The following is a 23,460-nucleotide window of genomic DNA, read 5'->3' as shown; positions in this document are numbered from 1 at the left end:
TTACTCCAAGCGGAGTCTCCCTTTTTTCCAAAAATTGGGCCCCACACACACCCACCCCTTCAATGGCAGCAGTTGTGTCCCAGTTGTACACTTCACAGCTAGATTTGCATCAAGCACATTCAAAAATACGCCATTCTTAACCGTCCCCAGGATGACACCGGGGTAGGTAACAAAGTCTTTGCTGAACCATGACTTGTTCATCTTGGCTCCTTTTAAAAAACACAGCAAGCAAGGGTTACTCCAAGCGGAGTCTCACTTTTTTCCAAAAAATGGGCCACACAGACACCCCATCAGTGGCAGCACTTGTGCCCTAGTTGCAAACAGGATGTTTTGATTTGCATCAAGCACATTCCAAATCCACAGGGGTAGTAAATTCCTTGTGGATCCATGACTTGTTCATTTTGATGAACGTTAGTCTGTCCACATTGTCACTGGACAGACGCGTGCGCTTATCTGTCAGCACACACCCAGCAGCACTGAAGACACGATCAGAGACAACGCTGGCAGCTGGACACGACAAAATCTCCAAGGCGTAAGTTGAGAGCTCTGGCAATTTTTCAAGATTTGAAGCCCAAAATGTGCAAGGCTCCATTTGCAAAGTCATGGCATCAATGTTCAATTGGAGATACTCCTGTATCATCCTCTCCAGCCGTTGACTATGTGTCAGACTTGTTGTCTCTGGTGGCCTTGCAAAGGACGGTCTAAAAAAATTATGAAAAGATTCCATAAAATTGCTGTTACCAGCACCAGATATGGTGCTACTGGTACAGGTAGACTGTTGAAGATGACGAGACCGTCCCATGTTTGTCAAGTTACAACTGGGAGATTCACTCCCTGCACCTGCACGGTTATTTGGTGGAAAAGCCGAGCTAAGATCGAGTAACAGCTTCTGCTGATACTCCTGCATACGTGCGTCCCTTTCTATGGCTGGAATTATGTCACAAAATTTGGACTTGTACCGGGGATCTCATAGTGTGGCAAGCCAGTAGTCATCATCACTTCTAATTTTGACAATACGAGGGTCATGTTGGAGGTAGTGCAGCAAGAAGGCGCTCATGTGTCTTGCGCAGCCATGCGGACCAAGTCCACGCTGTGTTTGTGGCATAGAGGTGCTAACCATTCTTTCTTCCTCTGATATCTCCCCCCAACCTCTTTCAACTGAAATTTGACCAAGGTCTCCCTCATCCGCTGAGTCTTCCATGTCCATGGACAGTTCGTCCTCCATTTCTTCATGTTCTCTTGCACCTTCCTCAACATTTCGCCTGCTACCATGCGCCCTTGTTGATCCCTGTCCTCCATGGTCCCATGCCTGCCGCGTTGGTGATGATGAACGTCTGGACCTTTGTGATGTTGTTGTGTCTTGCGCATATGAATCCTCCTGTAGTTACTCCCCTTCCTATTGTCCCACCCCTTGACTCCGAATAGTGTTTAGCATGTGCTCCAGCATGTAAATGACTGGAATTGTCATGCTGATAATGGCATTGTCAGCGCTAAACATATTCGTCGCCATGTCGAAACTGTGCAGAAGGGTGCATAGGTCCTTGATTTGAGACCACTCCATCAGGGTGATCTGCCCCACCTCTGCATCTCGTTGGCCCAGGCTACACGTCATGACGTATTGCACCAGGGCTCGGCGGTGCTGCCACAGTCACTGTAACATGTGGAGAGTCGAATTCCAGAGTGTCGCCACATCGCATTTCAGGCGATGAACCGGCAGGCCGAAAGACTTCTGGAGCGATGCAAGTCGCTCAGCTGCGGCGGTTGAACGGCGGAAGTGAGCAGACAGTTTTCGTGCCCTGGTCAGAAGGCCATCTAGGCCGGGATAGTGTGTTAAAAATTGCTGGACAACAAGGTTCAACACGTGAGCCATACAAGGCACGTGTGTCACCTTGCCCAGGCGAAGGGCCGCACCCAGGTTTGCAGCATTGTTGCACACGGCCTTACCAGGCTGCAGGTTGAGTGGAGACAACCATTTATTAAACTCGGACCGCAGAGCTGACCACAACTCCTCAGCTGTGTGACTCCTATTCCCAAGATATGTCAAGCTAAAGACCGCCTGATACCGTTGCGCTCTGCTGCCAGCATAGTAATGAGGGGTGCGTGATTCCTTCTGCGCAGTGAGAACGCTGGTGGCCTGACCAGGCAGGCTTGGGGCGGAGGTGGAGGACCCAGATGAGGTGGAGGAGGCAGAAGCAGTGGCGGAACTTGGACAGACAGAGGATTGACACACATGTCGTGGGGACGGCAAGACTTGTGCAGCAGACCCTTCACCATCTACCACCATAGTTACCCAGTGCCCAGTCAGCGACATGTAACATCCCTGTCCATGCTTACTGGTCCAAGTATCGGTGGTGAAATGCACCCGTTGACATACAGAGTTTCTCAAGGAAGCGGTGATGTTGTGTGCAACATGCTGGTGTAGCGCGGGCACACCTTTCTTAGAGAAAGTAGTGGCGACTGGGCATCTGGTACTGGGGCACAGCGACAGACATAAGGTCTCTAAAATCCTGTGTGTCCACCAGGCGGAAAGGCAGCATTTCGGTAGCCAAGAGCTTACAGAGGGATAAAGTCAACCTCTTAGCTTTGTCATGGGTCGCAGGAAATGGCCTTTTATTTGTCCACATCTGAGGGACAGAGATCTGGCTGCTGTGTGTAGACAGTGTTGAGTAGGGTGTCCCTGGAAAAATGCAGCTTTGTGAGGAAAGTGCAGGCGTAGACATGATGTCGCCTCCATCCAACGTTGGTGCTATCGATGTCTGAGAGAGCTGTACACACGTACTTGTTTCCCCTTCCAAACCAACTGATGACCTACCAAGCAAACTGCCTGTTGAGGTTACAGTGGTGGAAGTTGTGCGTGGAAAACCAGGTGTGACAGCTGTCCCCACAGTCCTAGAAGATGAAGAGCGCGCGGATGCACTAGAAGGGGCATGCGGTGGATGGTTCGCTCCGCTAGGCCGCATTGCAGCACGGTGAGCTTCCCACCGGGACATATGATATTTATTCATGTGACGATTCATGGAAGAAGTTGTCAAACTGCTGAGGTTTTGCCCTCTACTAACAGACTCATGACAAATTTTACAGATCACATAATTTGGGCGATCTTTTGCTATGTCAAAAAAGGACCAGGCTAGGCAAGGCTTAGAGGGCATGCGACCTGCTGATCCACCCCGACTAGTGCTCAGAGGCACAGTGGTGGCTGAGGATGCAGTTGTAGATGTGCTACCAGTACTCCGACTCTGTCCAGGAAGGCGCAAGGTAACTTCGTCGTCTGTTGCATCCTCCTCCACCGTCTCTGTTGACCTCTTCGAGGGCCTGACTGTGGGTTGACAGTAGGTGGGATGTAGAACTTCCTCATCAATTGTTGTGTTTGCACTCCCCTCACCCTCAGACCAAGCCTCTTCTTGCCCTGACCGAATATTTAGGTTGTCATCCCAATCTGGTATCTGCGTCTCATCGTCATCAGTATGTTCCTCATTGTCTATAACAACAGGTGTTACAGTTTGTGAAAAAGGGTCAACATTATGCTCAGAAACTTGGTCCTCACAGCCTGAATCAGAGTCACAGAGGTTCTGGGCATCACTGCAGACCATTTCCTGGTCTGTACTCACTGTAGCTTGGGAGCAGACCTATGATTCCCAGGCTATAGTGTGACTGAACAGCTCTGCAGACTCAGCCATCTCAGTTCCACCATACTGTGCAGGGCGGATGGAGACTTCAGAGCTGGGAGAAAGTAAGTTTGATTGGGATGAAAACTGAGAGGACTGGTGTTTTTTGGATGCGGTAGTTGAGGTGGCGGAGAGGGCACTTGTTGGACCACTTGAGATCCATTCAAGCATTTTCCTTTTTTGGCCATCATCTACCTTTGTTCCAGTTGTTCGTGTCCGTAAAAAAGGTAGCACATCGGATTGTCCACGGTAAGTAGCAGACATCTTACTTTTGCTGGAAGATGGTCTATCTTCAGCAGATGTTAATGGAGCTTTGCCACCTTCCCCATGGACAAACCCTTTTTTTCCTTTTCCAACACACCTCTTCCCCTTTCCACCAGCATCTGTCATTTTGCCACTCATTTTGATTGCAACAAGATTGTGCACTTAAAATGTGGTAGTAAAAATTGAGAGGTGGTGTAGATTGCAGCGGTGGTCTAGCTTTATTAACAGCAGAATAAACACAAATAATTATCCCTGACAATGCAACTACGGCCCTTAAACTGGCAGCAGTGTTTGCTAGTATAATGGCTTAGTAACAATGAGTTTGAGTGTGCAATGCAGGCAGACGTGCTGCAAATATCTTTGCACTAGTGGGACAATACAGAAGTCCAACAGCCACGTTTAGGATGCCACTAAGTTCACTCAGTGTTTGCTAGTATAATGGCTTAGTAACAATGAGTTTGAATGTGCAATGCAGGCAGACGTGCTGCAAATATCTTTGCACTAGTGGGACAATACAGAAGTCCAACAGCCACTTTTATGATGCCACTAAGTTCACTCAGTGTTTGCTAGTATAATGGCTTAGTAACAATGAGTTTGAGTGTGCAATGCAGGCAGACGTGCTGCAAATATCTTTGCACTAGTGGGACAATACAGAAGTCCAACAGCCACGTTTAGGATGCCACTAAGTTCACTCAGTGTTTGCTAGTATAATGGCTTAGTAGCAATGAGTTTCAGTGTGCAATGCAGGCAGACGTGCTGCAAATATCTTTGCACTAGTGGGACAATACAGAAGTCCAACAGCCACGTTTAGGATGCCACTAAGTTCACTCAGTGTTTGCTATTATAATGGCTTAGTAACAATGAGTTTGAGTGTGCAATGCAGGCAGACGTGCTGCAAATATCTTTGCACTAGTGGGACAATACAGAAGTCCAACAGCCACGTTTAGGATGCCACTAAGTTCACTCAGTGTTTGCTAGTATAATGGCTTAGTAAAAATGAGTTTGAGTGTGCAATGCAGGCAGACGTGCTGCAAATATCTTTGCACTAGTGGGACAATACAGAAGTCCAACAGCCACGTTTAGGATGCCACTAAGTTCACTCAGTGTTTGCTATTATAATGGCTTAGTAACAATGAGTTTGAGTGTGCAATGCAGGCAGACGTGCTGCAAATATCTTTGCACTAGTGGGACAATACAGAAGTCCAACAGCCACGTTTAGGATGCCACTAAGTTCACTCAGTGTTTGCTAGTATAATGGCTTAGTAAAAATGAGTTTGAGTGTGCAATGCAGGCAGACTTGCTGCAAATATCTTTGCACTAGTGGGACAATACAGAAGTTCAACAGCTACTTTTATGATGCCACTAATTCACTCAGTGTTTGCTAGTATAATGGCTTAGTAACAATGAGTTTGAGTGTCCAATGCAGGCAGACGTGCTGCAAATATCTTTGCACTAGTGGGACAATACAGAAGTCCAACAGCCACTTTTATGATGCCTCCAAGTACACTTAGTGTTTGCTAGTATAATGGCTTAGTAACAATGAGTTTGAGTGTGCAATGCAAGCAGACGTGCTGCAAATATCTTTGCACTAGTGGGACAATACAGAAGTTCAACAGCTACTTTTATGATGCCACTAAGTTCACTCAGTGTTTGCTAGTATAATGGCTTAGTAACAATGAGTTTGAGTGTCCAATGCAGGCAGACGTGCTGCAAATATCTTTGCACTAGTGGGACAATACAGAAGTCCAACAGCCACTTTTATGATGCCTCCAAGTACACTTAGTGTTTGCTAGTATAATGGCTTAGTAACAATGAGTTTGAGTGTGCAATGCAAGCAGACGTGCTGCAAATATCTTTGCACTAGTGGGACAATACAGAAGTCCCACAGCCACGTTTAGGATGCCACTAAGTTCACTCAGTGTTTGTTAGTATAATGGCTTAGTAACAATGAGTTGGAGTGTGCAAAGGGCAGGAGGGTACAGTGGCAGGGTTGTGGGTCTCTGGGTAGAGGAAAGGAAGCCTGCCTTTCTATCCCTCCTAATGGGGAAATGCAGCGAGGAAATCCCTGACCTTAGCTACACAGACGCTGTCATCTTGTGTAGCTGTTAAACTCTGTTTTCATGGACCTGTCACCTATGGCTCTGATCCTGCCGGTATTAGGCCTTAAAAGGACTGATAGAAAGTGCTATCCATATTCTGTACAGCGCTGTGTATAGAGCGTACACAGCAGTATCGGAGATAGGCGCTGCGCCAGCGGTGACTGACACCAAGGACACAGAAGAGATAATGGCGTCCGGACGGGCAGATACTCGTTTTTACAATGCAGGGACATGTGACATGGACATCCTATCACACATGCCATTGCTTCTCTGGCTAAAAGTCCACTTAGCTGTGTGTGTGTCTGGGATTGGCTGACATGCGGCCCGCCCCACTACACGTGCGCGGTTAGGGAAGGAAGACAAGGAAAAAAAAAAAATGGCGATCGCCATTATCCATACAGCAGTGATCTGAATGCGCTGTTCCCGCACACTATACACTGAAATTTCATAATAGTGTGAGTCACAGAGTGACTTACACTATTACAGCGGAAAGCCAGCTAGTAATTAGCTGGTCTTTTTGCTGCTAGAACCGTTCTCGAACGTATCTAGAACTATCGAGCTTTATCAAAAAGCTCGAGTTCTAGTTCTATCTAGCACAGCCCCCAAAATCACTCGAGCCACGAACTGGAGAACCTCGAACCGCGAACCGCGCTCAACTTTACACCCGGCACCAGGGCCGCTGGAACAGTAGGATACAGGGCCAGAAGATGGCGTCTCTATGAAAGCTGCGGACTGCAATTTGCAGTGGGGGGCCCAGAAAGCTTGGGCCACCCTGCGTTGCAGATTCCAGTCCCCAACTGCCTAATTGTACCTGGCTGGACACAAAATTTGGGCGAAGACCACATCTTTTTTTTTTATTATTTCATAAAATAATTAAAAAAGGGGCTTCCGTATATTTTTGTTTCCCAGCCGGGTACAAATAGGCAGTTGGGGGATGGGGGCAGCCCGTACCTGCCTACTGTACCTGGCTAGCATACAAAAATATGGCGAAACCCATGTCATTTTGTTTTAGCTTTTTGGCAAAAAAACTTTAAAAAAAGGGCTTCCCTGGATTTTCCATTGCCAGTGAAGGTAACACCAAGCAGTGGGGGTTTGCAGCCAGTAGATGCTTGGCTAACCCTTAGCTAGCAATAGAAAATGCAGCGGGAGTCCACGCTTTCTTTTTATAACTATTTTTTTAAAATAACTAAAAAAAAATGGGTTTCCCTGTATGTTGATTGCCAGCCAAGGTAAAGCTAGGCAGATGGGGGTGACAGCCCCTAGCCGTCTGCTTTATGTGCGCTGAGAATCAAAAATACAGCAGAGCGCTACGTCATTTTTTAAAATTATTTATTTTTATACAACTATATATTGTGTGTGACTATATATATATATATATATATATATATATATATATGTAATTACACCATGGCTCTGGCAAAGATTACGAGACCACTGCAAAATCTTCAGTTTTTCTGATATTTATCTTTATATTTGAGTAAAATGTAAATTGTACTTTTATGCTATAAACTACTGACAACATGTCTCCAAATTTCCAAGCAAAAAATGTTGTATTCATTTTCTGAAAATACTAGTTTATAGAATAAAAGAGCAATTTACATTTTACTCAAAAATATAAAGATAAAAATCAGAAAAACTGACAATTTTGTAGTGGTCTCTTAATTTTTGCTAGAGCTGTATATATATATAAATAGCTGTATATATATATATATATATATATATATATATATATACACACACACACACACACACACACACACAATATATAGTTGTATAAAAGTAAATGCATAATTTAAAAAAATGACGTAGCGCTCCATGGTATTTTTGATTCTCAGTGCAGATAAAGCGGATGGCTACGGACTGCCACCCTGACCCCCATCTGCCAGGCAATCAAAATACAAGGAAGCCCATTAATTTTTTTTATTTAAAAAAATAATAAAAAGATGCTTGGGCTCCCATCATAATTGATCGCCAGTCAGGTAAAGCCAGGCAGCTGGGGGCTGGGATTCTCGGCAGCCCGCCGTCGCCCCTGGAAATGGCGCATTGTTTCTTAGCGCCATTTCCAGGTGCTTTTCCCGACTCGTCCAGCGGCCCTGATGGTGGTTGGCACGATGGGTGATAAAGGGGTTAATACCAGCTTTCTATTCTCACATGTTACTAAGCCAGAAATTCATGGTGTCACACCAAATTAGACATGGCCATCATGAATTTCTAGTAAACAATAAAAGAAAAACAACACAGAATTTTTTTTTTATTAGAAATAAAACAAAAAAAACATTTAGAGACTCCATCTTTATTATAAAAAATTCGTAGTCCACAGGTACAGCAATGTCACATCTGCTTCATCACTCTGTACAGACAGTCTATACATTGTGAGAAGCAGAGAGAGCAATGAGCAATGTCACCTCTGCTACATCCCTCTGTACAGCAGCGGCTATACAGAGTAAGATGCAGGCTGACACTGAGGCCGGAGTTTCACTTACGTGTGACTCTTGCAGTCTCGTATGGGCATCTCCCTTAACGGACTGATACTCTCCGGACACAAGCGCCAACCGCTCCTGTCAGTAGAGTGTGCGGCCGTACGGAGTGATTCCGACGCGACACTGGCACAGTGACAGTCAGTTACTAGGACCTTCGAGACGTAATAGTCATGTGACCAGTTTGTAGCCAATGAAGTAATACAGTATTCACACGTGATTTGGTCACATGGCTATGACATTATTGAAGGTCCTTTAGTAGTCACTGCTGGTTACCGGACAGCACAGCAATGATCAGACAGACGCAGAATCAGAAGCGGAGGGAGACGAGTCTGCAGGACACATCGCGGGACCTATAAGTATGATTAGAATGCTTTTTAATAATGTGCTTTATCTATCTTTATAGTTCGGGATCGGCCATCCCTACTCGTTACTCCTAACGAGTAATTAAAGGATACTCACGGAGTAACGAGTAGCCCAAATACCTTACTACTCGGCAAGTACCGAGTAGTAAATATTATACTCGCTCATCCCTAGTACTTATCTGTTACAGCAAATAGCCATCTACATTCATATTCAGTAGCCAACTGCAATAGGCCACGTTTCTGTTTATCTCCATCCTTTTACTCTAACAGAGCATAGCTGACACTCGGAAGGACTTCAGGTGAAGCGATTTCAGTTCATCTTGACATGTTTGATTGTCTGCTCTGGATTAATTTCACTCAATTTTTTTGGCTTCTTCTAATCCTGTCCTGGATATCTGCAAAAGAATTGAAGTGAATATTCTCTTGTGTCACTTCTGAACCAAACCATATATGATGCTTTTTGCTGGTACTGCAAAGTCCACATAGTGACCAGCTTAGCAGTCTTTCTTTGTTTCTTTGAATGTGTACATAGGCCGCACATCATAATTTTTTGTTAAATTGAATATGCCATGGTGAATGCAACACAACACTACACTACTGTGTGCAGAATTATTAGGCAAGTTGTATTTTAGAGATTTTTTTTATTATTGATCAACAACTATGTTCTCAATCAACCCAAAAGACTGATAAATATCAAAGTTTAATATTATTGGAACTTGGAGTGAGTTTTTTTAGATTTGCCTATCTTAGGAGAATTTCTGTTTGTGCAGGTAACTCTTACTGTGCAGAATTATTAGGCAACCTAATAAAAAACAAATATATTCCCATCTCACTTGTTTATTTTCACCGGGTAAACCAATATAACTGCACAAAATTTAGAAACATTTCTGACATGCAAAAAGAAAACTCAAAAAAATTAGTGACCAATATAGCCCCCTTTCTTTATGATGACACTCAACAGCCTACCATCCATTCTGTCAGTTGCTTGATCTGTTTACGATCAACATTGCGTGCAGCAACCACCACAGTTTCCCAGACACTGTTCCGAGAGGTGTACTGTTTTCCCTCCCTGTAGATCTCACATTTTATAAGGGACCACAGGTTCTCTATGGGGTTCATATCAGGGGAACAAGGGGGCCATGTCATTATTTTTTCATATTTTAGATCTTTACTGGCCAGCCACACTGGGGAGTAGTTGGATTCATGTGATTGAGCATTGTCCTGCATGAAAATCATGTTTTTCTTGAACAATACCGACTTCTTTCTTTACCACTGCTTGAAGAATTTGTCTTAAATAAACTGGCAGTAGGTCTGGGAGTTGAGGTTGTCCTTGAAACGTGTGTGTTTTATGCTTCTTCTTTTGTAACACAGGCGCGCCCAGTTTTTCCTTTTGTAACATAGTCGTTACTTCTTTTGTAACACAGACGTTACATACTAGCTACAAGTATTTTTCCTTGTCTGTTTTTACAGCCCTGAGTATCCAGGTGATATATCGGTGTTTTGGGTGCCCCGGGACGCCCTCAGAAGTGGGGGTGACTGAGTTTCATGTTTTACCTCTCGTCACCCTCTGGTTTCTAAATCTTCTTTTCCTCACACACTTGAAATTTGTGTTCCAAATGAATTTATTATTCTCTTTTATCTGGTATTGGGGTCATGGGTACCCCAAAATCAGTGAAAAGATTCTAATATTGCATTTAGTTTGTGTTCACCATTTGGGGTGTCTATGTGAAACTGGGTCACCCATTGGGGTACCCAAATTTAAAAGCTACGCATTACCTTTTTGGATTTATTCTCTTTTATCTGGTATTGGGGTACCCCATTTGTTCCACCTGAATGTCCTGGTGACATATCTGTCTCTGGCACACCCATTGGGGTACCCAAATTTAAAAGCTACGCATTAGCTTTTTGGATTTATCCTCTTTTATCTGGTATTGGGGTGCCATATCTTTTGCACCTGAATGTCCTGGTGACATGTCTGTCTTTGGCACATCATGGGGTACCCCAAAATTAGTGAAAAGATTCTAAAAATATTCTAATATTGCATTTACTTTGTGTTCACCATTTGGGGTGTCTATGTGAAACTGGGTCACCCATTGGGGTACCCAAATTTAAAAGCTACGCATTAGCTTTTTGGATTTATCCTCTTTTATCTGGTATTGGGGTGCCATATCTTTTGCACCTGAATGTTCTGGTGACATGTCTGTCTTTGGCACATCATGGGGTACCCCAAAATTAGTGAAAAGATTCTAAAAATATTCTAATATTGCATTTACTTTGTGTTCACCATTTGGGGTGTCTATGTGAAACTGGGTCACCCATTGGGGTACCCAAATTTAAAAGCTGCGCATTAGCTTTTTGGATTTATCCTCTTTTATCTGGTATTGGGGTGCCACATCTTTTGCACCTGAATGTCCTGGTGACATGTCTTTCTTTGCAGTGCCCTGGGATACCCCATAATCAGTGAAAAGATTCTAATATTGCATACATTCAGAGCAGAAATGAATGTGTCACATGGATTTATGTCTTTGTACATCAATTAAGAAGCCCTAATTTTTGAGTGGTGCCCTGACTTTCTAGCTTCCATGGCTTCGGCGCTAAAAGGGGATGAAAGACCTGTGCAGGTTTCGTATGAGTCAGAGGTCTGATCGACAACCAACAAAGATGTTTGTAGAGGGGGCTTTGGGCTTCCTGGGGACACTGTGACCCACTTTCTCTAGCACTTACCATCAGAAAAGGCAATCTGGGCCCCAGAGTGCATATTTATTTTAGGATGTGGCCCCTGAAGTCTGCACCCAGAAGAGCACATCCGATAATAAATGTAAACTGTGGGTAGTCAATAATAATATGCTTACATAACAAAATTACACCATAAAAATAACAAGAAAATAACTGAAAAAAGATTTATTAATATCCTTACTATAATATTAACACACAGCTCTATGTTTGCACCAGCCAGTCCACCTGTGCTTTATCTTGCATATACACAACTGACTGTGTATTTTCACTTAATTTTTTTATTTTGAGCTGTATATTGAAGAGTGAACCGATGGTGATATGGACATACATCTGCTATAGTGAAAGTTTAAAAATGAATAGTAGATGGCAACATTACCTGCTCTCCATGCATTGCTTGGAGGGGGAGAGGGGCTAAGAGTTTGTACATTGAACCTTGTGTGTGAAAAGACAATGAATCTTAATTGCTTGTTTAGGGGGAAGTTTTGAGTTCAGCACAATGAATGAAAAGTCTTTTTTTAAGAACTGAAAAAACACAAATAGCTTATGAGCAGGGGGGACAGTGAGCTTTTCATTACGTTTGACTATTAAAGAATACAATATATTATACTGGGTCCTATAATTATGTTATAAGCTTGATTCATTTCACAAAATACCACCAATAAACCAAGCTCGTATCATACAGTTTTCACCATAGCAGAGTTTAAGCCATTCAGTTTATTAGCAAAAGAACAGGTGTATCTCTATCTTGTGTTCATTTAACAGAATGCATAGTTTCAAAAGGGAAAGGTACTTTGTTGGTCCCTATAGAGAAGTGAGATAGCAAATTCCAATTAAAATTGTTATATTTATTGATAATATTATAATAATATATAATAATATAATATAAGCCGAGATACAAGAATTGCCCCAAGTGGGGTCTGATCACCATGTGATTTTTTCTTGGTAACTGTAACATTGTGGGGTACATTTGAGGAGACATATTTTGGGGGGCAGGCTGAAAGTGTTAAATACTGCCTCCCACAGCTCTTAAATAATGACTCCTGTTTTTATGTCCCCAAGTGATTTATTTCTTCACTAAAAACACATACTTTATGAGTTTAATGTACCGCCCATAAGCTGAGCTATAAGAATTGCTCCACCAAGGCATATACCTATTGCGTATACTGTGGACCCCATATGCAATAATAATTGCATATGGTGTTTTATAAAAATTGCATATACATTTCCTTATGTGTACTAACAGTCATTAATTTTGTCTTTCCACACTTTAGGAATGATCAAACAAAAACTGAAAGTCCAATCTGAAAATAGAGATCCATTGCTTTGCTTTTAAAGCAAAGCAACCCACTGGGATAGGATAGGAGGGGGATAAGAGTTTGTTTATTGACACTTTTGTGTGACAACACATTGAATGGTAATGAGATAATGAGATGTTTTCTTTGGGGGAAGTCGGCAGCACAGCACAGAGTGAAAAAAAAACTATAGCCAGCTTACCTGAATCAGAGAACTGCATTATAAGGCTCAGAAACTGTCCAAATATGCAAAAGTCATAATGACATTTTCTGCACCTTTTGGTAGAAAAATGCACCAATAAATTCATGTGGCTTTGGTGTGTTTTTTTCCCCATGTATTTTTTTTTTAGTGAAGTCAATGGCTGGGAGGGCCAAAAATGTACCAACAATTGACAAGCTGCAGATTTTCTTCAGATTTTCAATAGATAGAGGGATAGAGGGATAGATAGATAGATAGATAGATAGATAGATAGACAGATAGATGGATAGAGGGATAGATAGAGGGATAGATAGATAGATAGATAGAGAGATAGATAGATAGATAGATAGATAGATAGAGGGATAGATAGATAGATAGATAGATAGATAGATAGATAGATAGATAGATAGATAGATAGATAGATAGAGGGATAGATATATAGATAGATAGAGAGAGATAGATAGATAGATAGATAGATAGATAGATAGAGGGATAGATAGATAGATAGATAGATAGATAGATAGATAGATAGAGGGATAGATAGATAGAGGGATAGAGGGATAGATAGATAGATAGATAGATAGATAGATAGATAGATAGACGGATAGACGGATAGATGGATAGATGGATAGATGGATAGATGGATAGATAGATAGATGGATAGAGGGATAGATAGAGGGAAAGATAGAGGGATAGATAGATGGATGGATGGATGGATGGATAGATAGAGGGATAGATAGATAGATAGATAGATAGATAGATAGATAGAGGGATAGATAGATAGAGGGATAGATAGATAGATAGAGGGATAGATAGATAGATGGATAGATAGATGGATAGAGGGATAGATAGAGGGAAAGATAGAGGGATAGATAGATGGATGGATGGATGGATGGATGGATGGATGGATGGATAGATAGAGGGATAGATAGATAGATAGATAGATAGAGGGATAGATAGAGAGATAGATAGAGAGATAGAGGGATAGATGGGTAGATGGATAGATAGAGGGATAGATAGCTAGATAGATAGATAGATAAGGGATAGATAGAGGGATAGATAGAGGGATAGATGGATAGATAAGGGATAGATAGAGGGATAGATAGATAGATATATAGCTAGATAGATAGAGGCATAGATGGATAGATAAGGGAAAGATAAGGGATAGATAAAGGGATAGATAAGGGATAGATAGAGGGATAGATAAGGGATAGATAAGGGATAGATAGAGGGAGGGAGAGATAGATAGATAGATAGACAGATAGAGGGATAGATAGATGGATAATGGATGGATGGATGGATAGAGATAGGGATAGATAGATGGATAGATAGATGATACTAGATTGATAGATAAATAGATAGAGGAATAGATAGATAAATAGATAGATGGATAGATGGATGGATAGATAGATAGATGATAGATAGAGGCATAGATGGATAGATAGAGGGATAGATGAATAGATAAGGGATAGATAGAGGGATAGATAGATAAATAGAGGGATAGAGGGATAGATGGATAATGGATGGATGGATAGAGATAGGGATAGATAGATGGATAGATAGATGATACTAGATTGATAGATAAATAGATAGATAGTTAGAGGAATAGATAGATGGATAGATGGATGGATAGATGGGATGAGAATGGGACCGTTTTTTCTTACGTTCGTGTGAGTCCAGCCTTAAGGACATAATCTGGTTTACAAGATCAGATTGTTGCTATTATTGTTTGAATTTACTACACCTAACATAGGTCTGAATAACATTCAGACCTATATGAAGGCCATATTGCGTGTAATGTATCTTTAAATATAAAATGATATATTAAGTGCTGTTACATTGCAAAATGTACCAGTCTTATTTACTGCACTATTCTGTGTCCTGTTGTGTATAAATATGTGACTCTTCAGATTTTGTGCTATACCACGCCTGATGAAGAGACCTGAGTAGTCTCGAAAGCTTGCCATTACCATGTTTTCAGTTAGCCATTAAAAGGTATCAACCACTGAGGACTCAGGTTCTTAAACAATTTAACCATTTATTATAATTTTATATGACTTGTAAGCAGAAGACTTCATTAAAACAGGGACATATAACTTCAGCTGCCTGCAGATGCATTGACACCTTAGAGGCACCATTATTCACACCATGTTTGACACAAACGTTACATATGAAAGGAGTCATTATCTAAGCCCCATCAGCATTGTCTCTGTTACATTCACCTTTAGACCATGTGCGCACTTTGTTTTTTTTCATGCTTTTTTGCAGCGTTCTGAGCTGCAGCGTTTTAATGCAAAAAGCATGCGTTTTGATTTTTAAGCAAAGTCTATGGGAAATTGTGCTTTCTTGTGCGCACAATGCTGTTAAAAACGCAGCGTTTTTGATGCTGAAACTTTGTCAAAGTCTCTGCATTTAAAGAAGCAGCATGTCAATTGTTTTTGCCATTTTGGCAGCGTTTTGCTAACATTATAGTCAATGAGAAGTTTCAAAACGCATTTAAAATCAAAATCCTAGCGTTTTACATGCTTTTTTTGCCAAAATAAAAGCATGCGTTTTTGACATTATATTATGGGCATGATATGTCCCTTTACACACACACATAGTCTGACAATTAAATTAAAGCAAGTCAATAAATTGACGGAATTTTATACATAAATATTAGATCACAGTTATTATTTTAATAAAATAATCTATTTTGTATATGATTTTAATCATGATATTTGTAATCCTTTTTTTCTTTTTTTCCATACTGTTTGAATGTTAAAACTTTATTTAGTAGTGTATTTGTATTCAAAATGCATCTGAGTTTAAGCAATGAAAAAACATGTAAATCGCTGTAAAAACTCGGCCAAAACGTGGTAAAAACACGAGCGTATTTTTAGCGTTTTTGTGGTCAAAACCAAATATGACAAAGACAATTTCTGACATAGGATGCGTTTACAACTGCAAGTAACTCAACGCAAAGTGCGCACATAGCCTTAGGCCTCTGTCACACGTTCGTGCCTCCGGTACGTGTTTGGCAGTTTTCTCACGTACCAGAGAAACGTACACACGTGGACCAATGTATTCCTAATTGTTTGGACACACGTAAGTATTTTGGAATGGAATGTGTGTCCGTTCCATACTTACGCGTGTCCGTGTGTTCCTCACGCCGACATGTCCGTTTCTCTGCCGGCATCACGGGTGTCACACGGCCCGCACCCATACCACATGGATGTAGTGTGGATGCGGTCCCGTGTGCCACGCGCCGGAGAAACACATGTCATTATTTTTTAAAAAGAAAAAAATACTCACCTCCTTCAGCCCTGCAGAATCTTCCGCTGCAAACAGTTGCTGCCAACCGCCGCTCATTATGAGCATGTTAAGGAGGTGGGCATGATGTCCCGGGCGCTAATCTCCGCCCCTCCGCTCGGCCGGAAGCAGCAACAGCGGTGAGTGGGCGTGGCTGGAGACGAAGATCAGTACCCTGGACAGCAGCATCTACCACGTGAGTATTCAAACTACCAATTCTCCATGTGTTATCGCGGATAGCACACGTAGAACACATGTGGCCCGCACGTACCAGAGACACGTACTTACCAAACGCAACACGCAGGGAAAATACGTGTCTCGCTGCACGTGCATGATTTTCACGTATGTGTGAGAGGCCTTAATCCTAGTTCCTAGACTTCCTTTTTAATCATAGCATAGTCATGTCTTAATAAAAAAAAACAACAAAAAACCTGACATTAAGTTTATATTGCCATCTATATTTTGATATGTTACTTTTATATATTTTCTTATGTTACTATACTTTATTGAAATAAAAATCACGTGCTCTCCCCTCATTTTAAGTACTCAGCATTGAGAGATTCATTAAAAGTACCACAGGAAAGCTGAAGGCTCTTTATTATGACTAAGCCATCATTTTTGAAATGCCTATGTGCTGCTCAAAAGAAAAGCATGAAAAAATATGCAGAAATAATAGAAATTTATTATCTTGAGACCCTTATTGAAATTTGGACTGCCTAGTGTTCTCCAATGCGCATCGCCGCATGGAAAAGAGTCTTCATCAGGGAGGGGTATCCCATGTACCTACAACTTTCATAGGGCAGCAGCCCTGGCAAAGAAAACTATGGGGGAAGGTACCCAAACTCTGTATGGCTGTTTCCTCAGCAGCCTGACTCCAGTTGGAGAGGCGTCTCCACATGGGACCAAAATTGTCAGTAGCCACTCTCTTCAGGAAATAGAGACACGTTTTTTCTTTAAGTAGGTCACTGCCGCTCTACCATTTCCACATTAGGGGGCGATCTCCATAAATTGTTGCTACAAAAGGAAGCAAAATTGATAATAAAATTTGGAGCACAGGGAAACCTGGGTTTAAATGACCGTAACGATTTGACGGTGTTCTTATAATTTTGTTTAGAGCAGGTAATCTAGTCCTGAGTATTTAATAAATGAATAACCATATCATCAAGAATAGTAATATGAACATGATGTCACATGTCATGATATGTTATTTTATTATGCCCTTGCGACCTCTGGTTTTTCCTTTTTTGTTAGATGTGTTTTTTATGGAAATGTTTGTTACACTGTTTATTTAAACATGTTTTTAAGTGAAACATCTGTTTGCATGTATGCAAATCACTGAGTTGTGGTGATTTCTCTGTTTTTAATGTGCGGTGACGTGACCTGGATGCACTCCCCTTTATAAGGTGTGTACGGACGCTCCCACATGTAGACCCATAGAAGTCTGATTCACAGACGAAACGGCCGTCGTCCTCCTGGAGGGACTCGCATCCAAGCCACCTCCCGCATTTTTATCTGCACCCATGGAGAAAATGTTTGAATAAAAATCTTTCGGCATAGCAGCTATATGCGGTCAGTTTTCTTCCTTCCTTTGCTGGATTTCATGGCTATCCTGCTATCTGACAAGCACGCTGCGCCTGAAGTATATTGAGCGCTACACCACAATCATCAGCACGTGTGCCACTGAACCTGAAGGTAACCTGAGGGCAGGCGGTGCAGGACTTTGTCTTCAGCTGCACCATTTCCACATTAGACCTTCTCCTGAATTGAGCTCTTAAGTTGTGTTGAGGAAATAATGTGGTTTGCAATGTAAATTAATAAATTAAGCACAAACATATTGGAAGTGTAGAGTAGTATTGTACTCCTCTCGCAGTTGTCAGCCAATGCATTCTTGTGTGTACAAGGCCTAAACATAGAGCACATATCAATACTAATGTGCGACAGAGATACCACTGTTGAGATCTACATTAACAAATTAATTAAAATTTTGGAACATGTCCTCCTATCTGGAAAAAAGGCGCGACAGGCCTCATCTTTTAAGAAAACATGAGGTGTTCTGGAAACATTAGTTTTTGTCCCTTGAACCATAAGGCCTCAAACCATGTATTTATATTTGTAATAGATGTGCTTATTGAGATAAAAAAAAGTCTTGTTACTTCACAATAGACCTTTGGATCTCTTAAAGTCATAGTTAATAGGGATGTATAAAATGTATACACTTTTTTTTTTTTTTTTTTAAATGTCTTGTGCTTAATTAGACACTTCTGATCTCTTAGGCAGCAGCCATGGCAAAGAAAAGAATGTGAATTTACCCAAACTCTTTATTGCTGGTCACAGTAAACTGACTCCAGTTGGACCAGGTTCAGACTTACAAGTCTAACGCATTAGAAGTGACTGGTGAGCACAACTTGCATATTGTCAATTTGTCCTGCTATGAGTTAACAGAGAACTGTATTGGAAAAGGGTCTCTTTTTCTCCCATGCAGACTATTGATAAATTTACACTTATTAAAGATAGGTAAGGTTTTTGTGAAAACCTCACCTTCAAGTTTCTGTACCATAATCCAACAGTCACTAACACTATTTCAGATATTGAGCATCAAACCTTCTTCAAGATCTGCTGGATCTCCTACCTGAAAATGAGGAACCCTCAGGTGGGAGCCCATTTCATCTTAAACTTCCATCTCAACACACCTTTTACAATCTTTCCCACCATCAACACTTTTTAATACCATGGTTCATGACATTCAAGCACTTAAAATCCATAGAAAGACACAGGAGAATTGAACTAAGGATGAGAGGGAGGCTATTTTGGCTCTCAAGAGCAACCAGTCCTTTGTTGTAACAGAGGCTGACAAGAGTGGAACTTGTTCTCTGGCCTATTGATTTCTCTACTATGGAGGCAAAGAGACAACTACATAACCCAGGTCTCTAGATGATTCTTCCATCAGATCCCACTTTCCTTTCTGAAGACATTGAATTTAAATTAATTAATGGATGCCTTTTCATGTTGAGTTATTTATAAGAGATTTCCTGACTACATCTAATCCTACCATTTCCACATTACCTTCTCCCGATGGTTCATAAGTCACTCATCAATCCACCAGGTAGGCCCATTATGGCAAAAATAGCAGGTCTTAATGAAAGACCCTGTGCGTATGTGGATTTATATCTCCAACCAATTGTTAATAATTTGAAAATCTATATTCGGGACACTTTACATCTTTTGACTTCCGCCAGGATTTTCTGGCACCTGACTAGTCACTGGGACCCCACGTAATGGCAGAGTATGCCTAATGAACAACCTCCTATAGCGCTCTGCCCCCCCACATAGATCTCTGCTCCGACAAATAGCTCTCGGCACCGTATACATAGCGCTCTGCACCCCCCATATAGCGCTCTCCAACCCCAAATAGTGCTCTGCATATTCAGATAATGCTCTGCACCCCACACATAGCGCTCTGCACCCCACACATAGCGCTCTGCACCCCCCACATAGCGCTCTACATCTACACATAGCACTCTGAACTTTCCACATAGTGCTCTACACGCCTCACATTACCAAACTTAATCGGTTTTGGCTGCCGCTAACCATTTTTGGGATGAACTCAATGTGACCCAAGAAACAGTTCATTCTTGACCGGACTCGGCAATGGGAACCGAGAAACAGTTTTTTTGGGACTTAGAAAAAATTTCAAAATGTTCGGACTTCCATTATCTGGGAGGGGTGTCTGGCCCACCCTGGTGACTGAAAAAGGCTCCTTGTGGTCAAGTCAAAGTGTCCCTTTTTTGTCATATGTTTGTTCTTGGCTTATGGAGTTTCCAGGGGCACTTCTCTGAACTCGAATCCGACCGTCAGTTCCAGACATTTTTGCGGATCCTCGGTTGCAGTACCTGAAATGAGCAGAAAAATCAAAAGAACCAACACGAGATTGAATTTGACTGCTGCATCCACCTGGCAGCTCCAGGAACTGCGGTACTTTTCTGCCTCGGTCCGGCTTAACCGGGGACATTACTAACTACTCGACGACTCTAATTCTTTCTCAGATCTCAAATGTACCCTAAAATGGGACAGTTACCTAAAAATATTAACATGGTGATCAGACCCCGCTTGGGCTAATTCTTGTACCTGGGCTTATGGGTACCCTGGCAAGCTACCACTTGGTGCCTGACGCCCCCTGATTATTCTGAAAACACTTAAGGTAATTCTTGTACCTCAGCTTATGGACCTTTCAGACTAAGAAGGCTCTGAATTACAGGAGATTCTTAAAGGTTCAAAGGCTGCCAAATAGCCTCTTCTACCACATATGGTACAAAAAGGCCATACAAAAGGCTGATTCATTGAATTCATAAAGTATGTGTTTTTAGTCAAGAAAAAAGGCAATTGGGGGACAAAACACAGCAGTCATTAATTTAGGGACTGTGGGAGGCAGTATTTAGCACTTTTGTGTCTGCACCCCAAAATATGTCTCCTGAAATGTACCCCACAATGTGACAGTTACCGAGAAAAAAAATCACATGAGGCCCCTGGTGGGTGACCCTTTGTGCCTGACATCCCCACATATTTCTCAGACCTCCAATGGATCTATTCTTGCATCAGTAAGTATGGTGCCTAAGTCGGTAGACTTTGGGGGCGGCACAGGAAGAGAAAGCAAAAATAATTATATGGGGGTGGAGAGCAAGGCCTGTAGCGCCAGGGGTCTTGGAGCACCAGAACTTCACCTGTTTTTCATCTTGCTGTCTCTGTCATCTTGCTGTCTCTGGTGCAATTCTTGCATTCTGGTTTATGGGGTCACTTCCAGTTTTCCAGACCCCACTTCAGGCAATTCTTGTATCTTGGCTTATGGTCTTTCAGACTAAGAAGACACTGATGAAATGGATGCCTAATGGTCCAACTGCTGCCAAATAGCCTTTTTTACCACATATGGTACAAAAAGGCCATACAAAAGGCTGATTCATTAAAATCATAAAGTATGTGTTTCTAGTCAAGAAAATATCACTTGGGGGACATAAAAACAGGAATCATTAATCTCAGAGCTGTGGTGGCAGTATTTAGCAATTAGCGGGCTGCCCTCGAAAATCCCATTCACTTTGGAAGATATGTCATGCTCTGTACCCAACATTTGAACTCTGCTCGCCACACATAGCACTATACATCCCCCATATAGCGTTCTGCCCCCCCACATAGCGCTCTGCTCCGACAAATAGCTCTCGGCACCTCACACATAGCGCTCTGCACCAAACATAGCGCTCTCCAACCCCAAATAGTGCTCTGCATAAGCAGATAATGCTCTGCACCCCACACTTAGTGCTCTGCACCCCCCACATAGCGCTCTACATCTACACATAGCACTCTGAACTTTCCACATAGTGCTCTACACGCCTCACATTACCAAACTTAATCGGTTTTGGCTGCCGCTAACCATTTTTGGGATGAACTCAATGTGACCCAAGAAACAGTTCATTCTTGACCGGACTCGGCAATGGGAACCAAGAAACAGTTTTTTTGGGACTTAGAAAAAATTTCAAAATGTTCGGACTTCCATTATCTGGGAGGGGTGTCTGGCCCACCCTGGTGACTGAAAAAGGCTCCTTGTGGTCAAGTCAAAGTGTCCCTTTTTTGTCATATGTTTGTTCTTGGCTTATGGAGTTTCCAGGGGCACCTCTCTGAACTCGAATCCGACCGTCAGTTCCAGACATTTTTGCGAATCCTCGGTTGCAGTACCTGAAATGAGCAGAAAAATCAAAAGAACCAACACGAGATTGAATTTGACTGCTGCATCCACCTGGCAGCTCCAGGAACTGCGGTACTTTTCTGCCTCGGTCCGGCTTAACTGGGGACATTACTAACTGCTCGACGACTCTAATTCTTTCTCAAATCTCAAATGTACCCGACAATGGGACAGTTACCTAGAAATAATCACATGGTGATCAGACCCTGCTTGGGCTAATTCTTGTACCTGGGCTTATGGGTACCCTGGCAAGCTACCACTTGCTGCCTGACACCCCCTCATTTTTCTGAGAATAATTCTTGTACCTCAGCTTATGGGCCTTTCAGACTAAAAAGGCACTGAATTACAGGATTCCTAAAGGTTCAAAGGCTGCCAAATAGCCTCTTCTACCACATATGGTACAAAAAGGCCATACAAATGGCTGATTCATTGAAATCATAAAGTATGTGTTTTTAGCCAAGAATAAAAATCAATTTATGGACAAAACACAGGAGTCATTAATATAGGGACTGTGGGAGGCAGTATTTAGCAATTTCGGGTCTGCACCCCAAAATATGTCTCCTGAAATGTACCCCACAATGTGACACTTACCGAGAAAAAAAATCACATGGGGCCCCTGGTGGGTAACCCTTGGTGCCTGACATCCCCACATATTTCTCAGACCTCCAATGGATCTATTCTTGCACTAGTAATTACGGTGTCTAAGTCGGTTGACTGTGGGGGCGGCACAGGAAGAGGGAGCAAAAATGATTATATGGGGGTGGAGGGCAAGGCCTGTAGCGCCAGGGGTCTGGGAGCACCAGCCCTACACCTGTCTTTCATCTTGCTGTCTCTGTCATCTTGCTGTCTCTGGTGCAATTCTTGCACTCTGGTTTATGGGGTCACTTCCATTTTTCCGGACTCCACCTCAGGCAATTCTTGTCAAGCTACCACTTGCTGCCTGACACCCCCTCATTTTTCTGAGAACACTTAAGGTAATTCTTGTACCTCAGCTTATGGTCTTTCAGACTAAGAAGACACTGATGAAATGGATGCCTAATGGTCCAACTGCTGCCAAATAGCCTTTTCTACCACATATGGTACAAAAAGGCCATACAAAAGGCTGATTCATTAAAATCATAAAGTATGTGTTTCTAGCCAAGAAAATATCACTTGGTGGACATAAAAACAGGAATCATTAATCTCAGAGCTTTGGTGGCAGTATTTAGCAATTAGGGGGCTGCCCTTGAAAATCCCATTCAATTTGGAAGATATATCATGCTCTGCACCCAACATTTGCACTCTGTGCGCCACACATAGCGCTATACATCCCCCACATAGCGCTCTGCACTTCCACATAGCGCT

Source organism: Anomaloglossus baeobatrachus, chromosome 9, assembly GCF_048569485.1.
Source record: "Anomaloglossus baeobatrachus isolate aAnoBae1 chromosome 9, aAnoBae1.hap1, whole genome shotgun sequence".
NCBI classification, from domain to species: domain Eukaryota; kingdom Metazoa; phylum Chordata; class Amphibia; order Anura; family Aromobatidae; genus Anomaloglossus; species Anomaloglossus baeobatrachus.
This window is presented reverse-complemented; position numbering follows the sequence as displayed.